This window comes from Phoenix dactylifera, chromosome 6, assembly GCF_051530095.1.
Source record: "Phoenix dactylifera cultivar Ajwa chromosome 6, Ajwa_hap1_PhDact_Kaust_v1.1, whole genome shotgun sequence".
In the NCBI taxonomy this organism is placed as follows: Eukaryota; Viridiplantae; Streptophyta; class Magnoliopsida; order Arecales; family Arecaceae; genus Phoenix; species Phoenix dactylifera.
Genome location: NC_143195.1, coordinates 16602187 through 16610520, shown reverse-complemented (window position 1 = coordinate 16610520; position 8334 = coordinate 16602187). Strand labels below are relative to the sequence as shown.

At 39.3% G+C, this 8334-nt stretch overlaps 1 pseudogene; it reads right to left on the bottom strand.

Moving 5' to 3' along the window:
• Window positions 1–7410: 7410 nt before the first annotated feature.
• LOC120108990 (small nucleolar RNA R71) lies at window positions 7411–7508 on the bottom strand (annotated as a pseudogene).
• Window positions 7509–8334: the final 826 nt, after the last annotated feature.

The following is an 8334-nucleotide window of genomic DNA, read 5'->3' as shown; positions in this document are numbered from 1 at the left end:
AATTTGGTCAAACCTGAATTAAAACAAAGTAATTTGGTTGAACCCAATCTAATCAGGTCAGACCCTGATTGAGCTCAAATTGAATCCAATTCAATTTTGGCTCATGCAAACTCAATCAAATTGAATTATTACTTTGTGTTGGACCTAATTCAATTAGGTCAATCCCCAATTAAGAACAAATTAATTTAAAATTAATTTGATCAGCTTAAGTCCTTTTTGGTTCTGACCTAATCCAATCAGGTTAAAACCCTGATTGAGCCCAAACTTGAATCCAATTCAATTTGGCTCACCCTTAGCACAATTACTCAATCAAATTGAGTTTATTAGTAATTTAATTACTAATTAATCCTTCAATATTTACTTTAATTATTTTATAAGATAATTTGCCAATCAAATTGATCAAATTATCCCTGAATGATTCTTAATCATTCATCAGCTTTCTTGATCAATCAAGAATCTTCTATGCGTGTGACCTCATAGGTTCGAACCTAAGCCGGTAGTATAGGAACAATTTTCTACACTAATCGATGTGACCATCTAGCAATGGTACCCGACGTCCGGATAGGTCGAATATATGCGAAGCAAATATTCTGGAACCCTGAACTATGGTTACTGTATAATTCAATCCCTTTGACTCCTAATGCCAGGATGACTTAGAGCTCACTGTCAACCCTATAATTAGTACATCCATTATGTGATTAACTTTAGATATCCCGTGACTCCTCACTGGGATTACCCTGACCAAGGTTTTGCTAAATTAATCACAAGACATTATCTCCTGTTTTCAGGAGGGGTCAATTCCATCTTGACTCACAACTGACTACGCAAGTACTTGACTGCACCCAGTGACCTTCCGTCACTGAATTAGAAATTCAGGTAGTCCGGTACTAAAGTACAGTGAGTTGCTTGCTAGTCACAGGTTGCGGTCTCAGGTCAGAGGGCCAAACTTATACCCATATCCACTCGGAACATCTCTCGACAGTAGAGCGTTCCGGAATTGGTCACGTTTAGTGAAATGTACTTCTATACTTCACTTGTGTGGCATACCAGTGTCTCCACACTCCTTGGTTAAGAGGACAACCAACGTATATGTCACACAACGACCTAATCTCGATAATGTTGTCGTCCTAGTAACAACATATCATTTCGTCGCAAACAAGTTTAAGGACTCAAAGATAAATTCTCCTTTATCATAACATAAGTCCTAAGGACTTCATCATATAAGAGTTCATTTGAAGATGAAATGATGAATAATGCCAAATAACACTTTATTAATTTGTCAATTCATTTATAAAATTCAATCATCAATATGCTGACGATTGACATTTAGGATACAAATTCCAACATTACGGGGATTTGTTTCTTAGGATTAGGCTCATGTTCCATATAAAGGACGATAAAATCTACTGAAAAATAGAATTTGTCTACCTTGACAAGAACATCTTCAATTATCCCACGTGGTGTTTTTACAGATCGATCAGCCAATTGAAGGGATACCGAGGTTGGTTTTAAGTCACCTAACCCAAGTTTCTTATAAATTGAGTAAGGTAAAAGGTTGACACTTGCCCCTAGATCTAAGAGTGCTCGATTAATGAAATTATTTCTTAAGACACAGGAGATGGTAGGAGCACCAGGATCTTTGAATTTTGGAGGGGTGTTGTGTTGGAGAATAGAACTCACTTGCTGTTAGGATGTGTCACATGCCGCTGAAAATTCAAAAATTTTCAGATGCGCAACGGAACGACATGTGCATATCCCGTTCATCGCATGAATGTATTTTAAAACCATTTATAGAGAGATTAGGATTAAATTTTTATTAAATTATTTTAAAATCATGATTAAGAAGATCAGATCTTTATCTTGTGCGGGTAGATGGTCTCCGCAAATCTGATTCACGTAGTATTTGATGAAGGTTCAGTGGAAGCCGCACATGCGTCCGGCCTCTACAGGTATCCACACGAAGTAATGAGTCGATCGAAGCCTTTGGATCTTCCCGGAGTGCTAGCTCCCTTGCAAAGAAGGCTATTAATGGCTGAAGTCCTCTCCTTTGAATCAACCTTTGATTGGCTTGAGAAGAGGAAGAAGAAGGAAGAACCAAGGAAGAAGATTGGAAGCCTCTACGCAGCCTTTTTCTTTCTTCCTTTTGGAACCAAGATGAAGAAGGAAGAGGACGTCCTAGGCTTTTCTTTTTCTTCTATTGATTGTGGCTCAAAGGAGGAAGATGGCGGAGGGTGCTCACGGCTGGAATGAGGAGAAAAACATGAATAGTGGCCGAAATCCCATGCTCCTTTTTGAAGTATTAAGGGATAAAGATGAGTTCCTATTTTTTAGGAACTCATTCTTATCCCTTTAGATGGCAAGCAAGGAGGGGCATAGCCCCCTCCTTTTCTTCTCACGCAAGTCCCAAAGGGAGGGGCGTGGGCCCCTCCCTCAAGTCCAATTAAATCTGACATTTAATCAAATTAAGGGGTGATTTAATTTGGGTCTGTTGCATGAGTCCAATCCTATTCAAAATAGGATTTGTTTGCACCCATTTTAATTTCCTCCTTATCCTAATCTAATTAGGATTCAATTGAACCATGACTCTATTGAACTCTTCAATCCTAATCCAATTAGAAGTCATTTAATTAATTAGATTAAAATTAAAATTAATTAGAACTTGAGAAAATCCTAATCTAATCAGGACTTGTTCAAATTTTAGCCCTAAGCAATTAGGACTTTAGAAATCCTATTCCAAGTAGGACTCTAATTTAATTTGAAATTCTAATCCAATTAGGACTTCATGAATCCCACTCCAAGGAGGACTCATGATCAAGTCCAATTAATTAAATTAAATTGCAATCCGATTGCAATTATTCCTTCTTCTAACTACTAACTCTTAGCGGGTTTTCAATTTATCAATCTAATTGATCATATGTGATTCTTAGTCACAATTCAACCATCGGATCGGTCAATACTTCTAATGTGTGTGACCCCATAGGTTCTATTCTAACTGGTAGTGAGATATATTGCAATCTCTATCACAATATCATTGAAAACTCCTTTCAATGGGTTGAAACAATTCCAACTCAACTCACCAGGGATTATCGACCATCGAGATGATCCCTGTGAGTCTCACCATCCACCAGTGACACCTAGCAGATGTAGTGGCTACCCAGCATAATAGAATGATGAACCTCTAGGTGCAATTATCGTATGATACAGTCCTTCTATCGTGGATTGCTACAGACCGAAGGTTATGGATAACTCGTCAAACCTCAAACCCCGTCGTCTGTCGTATGTCTAGATTTATTCAACTTGAGTTCGATAGTGGAAAACTCTTTCTCCACTTTATATTACTGCCCCGGCCAAGGTCTTAGAACTCAGTCTAATAAATCATATAGGATCACTCCTTTTCTATCAAGGTCGATAGATTTCATGTAAGTGCATACCCTACTCCTACAGTGAACCTACTGAAGCCAATCTATACTACAAGGATCCATATGACTAGAGACCATGTATATGTGTAGTCAAACTACAATAAACTCACTATGAGTAGCCGAAGCACAGCAGATTAAAGGACCAGTCACACTACTGCAGCATCAAGCAAGTCACTGACAAGTAGATAGACATCCAAGTGACTTCTTATCTTGGTCACGCTCAGTACCCTTGTTCTCTAACAAGCACCTGCACTATCACTTCAGTGTCCCTACACTTTGGACTCGAGTCTCGTCCATCCATATGGAAAGCGATCTATGCACTGATCGGATCGATCACCATCCTCGTGATGATCCATTGATCAGGAGCATTTAGAAATTAATCACCAATGATACATGGCTCAAATTCTCAACTCTTGAGAATATGTATCATCATCTTATTAATTTTTTTGGACGATTCACAGACACATAAACAATATGAATGAAAAGATGCCCATTTATTATTCAATAATAAAGTCAAGTACAAATTTATGTCCCAGAATTAATAATGTGTCTGCCAGATTGGCTTTTAGGGCATACATCTAACAATCTCCCACTTACACTAAAGCCAATCAGTCATATATCTAAGTCCCATCTTATCAAGGTGGGCTTCAGTCTTCTGCTGATTTAACTGTTTAGTGAGTGGGTCCGCCACGTTGTCCGCGGAGTCTACTCTCTGTACCTCGACATATTTCTTCTCGAGGTAGTCGCGTATGAGGTGAAAGCGCCGCTCTATATGCTTGAACTTCCGATGAGACTTTGGTTCCTTAGCAAGAGCTATAGCGCCATTATTATCGCAGTAGAGTGTAATGGCATCTGATGGCATTACATCTAACTCTGCAATTAATTTTTTGAACCAAAAGGCTTCCTTTGCAGCTTCAGAGGCGGCAATATACTCAGCTTCCATGGTAGTATCAGCAATGATATGTTGTTTGGAACTCTTCCAATTTACCGTACCACCATTGCACAAGAATACATATCCAGATGTAGACTTTCTATCATCAATATCAATCATGAAATCTGAATCTATGTATCCTTCCACCTTTAACTCTGATGATCCTCTAAAAACCAAGAACAAATCTTTAGTTCTTCTCAAGTACTTAAGAATGTTCTTCACAGCTGTCCAGTGCTCTTCGCCTGGATTCGACTGATATCTGCTTGTGATACTCGCAGCAAGTGCTATATCAGGTCGTGTACACAGCATGGCATACATGAGACTCCCTATTGCCGAAGCATAAGGGATCTTGCTTGATGAGGGCACAAAAATGCGATCTACACATCACTTAAATTAGTATTATTGCTAACACATAATGATAGAAGTGCTGTATTAATATTATATTTTTGTAGGGTGCAGGTGATCGGAAATCAAAGTTAAAATGCACATTGGGTTCAAAAAGATGCATCATAGTAGGTGACTAGTCAACCGCATGGTTCAACCCCAGTTGCACATTAGAAGGAGTCTAAGTTCAGCAAGACAGTTCACTGCAATTAATTCCCAGCAGCCCGTGCATCTCAGCCCGATGAAACCACGTGCAGCTCATCCTCTTCTTCCGTAATCGCAAATCAAAGCTAAAATGCACAAAGGGCCTAGATTCATTATCCGGAAGGATCCAACGGTCCGTGGGGTTCATAGCAGCAAGCCCATTATCCTCCAGCATCTCGTGCGTCTCAGCTTCTTCTGCATCTTAAGCCTAGGTGCCAACATTCCAATTCTTCCGTATGCAATCTCCCGCACCCATAGCTCTCCCAGCCGAGTTGTTCTTCCTCTATTTCTTCCCAAAACGAAGCATCCGGGTCTACGTTCACAGCACCTCCCAGCTTTCGTGATCTCAGCGCCAGCATCCCACGTATCTTCTCCATATTCATCTCCTATGCATTCAGCTTCTCCCAGATCCCGCGAGCGTCCGCTCTCCACGCGTCCGCATCTCATCCTTCACGCCTCTCGGCTCCAGCTCCCATCCGAGTCCGAAGATTTCGCATGCAAGACCCGACCATCCCGAGATCCCAGCTCCGTGATCGTTATCCACTCGCATGCAAACTTTCCAGCAGCCGTCCGCGCCCCATCTCCTGCATTCGATCCAGCCATTCGAATCCCAAATGCCAGCGGTCAAGCTTCATCTTCAGCATGCATGAGATCCCAACATCCCGAGATTTCCGCGTTCAACCTCCTTCAATCGATCTGCAGCCGTCCGCGTCCATCATTTTCGCCTGGGGATTCATCTCATCCGACCATCTTCACCGCGTGCGAGAAAGGGAGGGGAGGAGAGCCGGTTATCTCTGCCATTCGGGAGGAAAAATAGGATCCCTCATTCGGAAACGGAGTCCCTGTTATTGAAAAGAAAAAAAACAGAGAAAGGAAACAGGGGAGGCCTGTTTCCGAAAATAAAAGAAAAAAAAGAAGAAAGAAAGAAAATGAAAGGGGGATTAAAGTTTTTAATGGAAGGCTAAAGTCCTAGGAAGGGTGATGGAGGAACCTTTGATGTATTTCTCTTTGAAGTAAATTCTAAACTTTTGCTTTCAATGATTTATATTTATTGATATGTTCTTGATCCATGCGTAGTTATTTCATAGATAGATCTTTAATGGATTATGATTATTGATATATGAATTGCTTTAGTATTTGATTCGTCGTAGACGTAGAAAGCACGATGGATGCTTAGAAATTGAGTTCATATGTTCATGAAACATATACCATGATTAGATCTATCCTACATTTAATCTTTAATCAAGAACCATAGAGTTTATTCCTTGGATGCAATATCATCAAGGGGGATTCCAAATCCCTACCATCTTTATTTCATTGAATTTTGTTTATTATTCTTTGCATTTAATTTTTAAAAATCAAAACATCATTTTAATCCACAAATTTATTCAACTGAAAATTACATCTAAAAATTACGCTAATAATCTATAGATCGTTCCCTGAGGATTCGACCTCGGACTCTTGAGAATTTACTACTTGTGCGATTCTCCTGCACTTGGGAGAACAATTTTATTTTTGCATCAAGTTTTTGGCGCCGTTGCCGGAGAACGGCTGATTTATTAGTATAATTTTAGATTTAATCAGTATCTTAGTATTTAGTCTTTTTCTTTCAAAAAAAAAAAAATCTTTATTGCTGTTTTTTTATTTCCTGCATAGTCTGCATCAAACTCTGATATCTGAGTAATCCACCGTCTGATTGCACTCAAATTTCGTCGGCTGCTGTAGGACACATGTTTTTTTACGATCATTAAATTAATATAAACTTTGCTGCTGTCTACTTTGAATTTTCTGTGTTTAATTTTTTTGTTTAGAATCAGAATTTTATTATCATCATATCTCATTAACCCTTGTTGCTACTTGAAAATTGATAAGAACTTTAAGAAAAGATCAAGGGTAATCATTAAAAAAAAAAAAAAACAAACAAATAAATTAACTCTGAAATTTTGTATGCTAGGTTGGAATAGGGACAACACTGGACGTCTGAGTCGACAACCTTTTGACAATTCCTTAGATCACATTATTGAAACTTTTTCGCAAAATCTCAGATCTGGTGAGATGGCTGATGATGATGTAGGAAGTCACCATGGTAATGAAGGTAGACCCCCAGTTATGACACTTCGACAATACTTACATCCCACTAGGACTAGTCAACCTTCATGCATGATTATTCCTAAAAATGTAGGACACTTTGAAATCAAACCAGGAGTAATTCAATTGCTGCCAAAGTATCATGGAATGGAATCCGAGAACCCTTATCTTCACCTTAAGAATTTTGAGGAAATTAGCATCACATTTAGAGTGCCAAATGTATCGGAAGATGTCCTTAAATTAACCTTGTTTCCTTTTTCCTTGAAGGATAAAGCCAAAACATGGCTGAACTCCTTGAGACCAAGATCGTTAGGAACATGGCATGATATGCAAAGAGAATTCTTAAAAAAGTTCTTTCCCGCACAAAGGACTAATTTTTTGAAAAGGCACATTAGTAATTTCCAACAAAAAGACCATGAAACATTTTATGAATGCTGGGAGAGATTTAAAGATTTGCTACTCTCTTGTCCTCATCATGGGTTTGAAACATGGAGAACCATTAGTTTCTTTTACGAGGGGTTGTCTCCACAGTTGAAACAATTTATAGAGACTATGTGCAATGGTCTATTTTTGGAAAAGCAACCCGATGAGGCATGGGACTATTTAGACTCTCTCGCAAAGACTGCACAATTATGGGATACAGGGGATAGAGTGAATAAACCTTTGCCTAAGCCTACTAGCATTCCACACGGGGGCCTTTACAACCTTAATACTCAGGATGATATTCAGGCTAAAATGGCAGCCCTTACTAGGAAGGTAGAGGAAATTGAACTTAGAAGGATTGAACCCGTCAAGACCGTAGAACATAACAGCGAGTGTTGTAGGATTTGCGAGATGCCTGGCCATCTCATCACTGATTGCCCCACAATACCCGCATTCAAGGAAGTCATGCACGATCAGGCCAATGTTATGAATACCTATCAAAAATCTTTCAATAATCCTTTTTTGGGTACTTACAATCCTGGATGGAAGAACCATCCAAATTTTAGGTGGAGGAATGACCAACCTCAACAAGTATATAACCCAACTCCTCCACCTCCGCAACCTCATTATGCACACGCACCCCCTCAAAAATTCAGTCTCGAAGAAACTTTGCAATCTTTCATGCAAGGTCAAGCCAAAATCAATGATGAATTAAGAAATCAACTGACAACGCTGACCACTGTTTTAAGTGCTCAAGAGAAAGGTAAGCTACCAGCTCAACCACAACCTAATCCTCAAGTCTACGGCGGTAGCAATGCATCATCTTCAACTTCGCATAAAGAGCAAGCAAAGAGTATAATAACTTTGCGAAGTGGAAAAGTTATT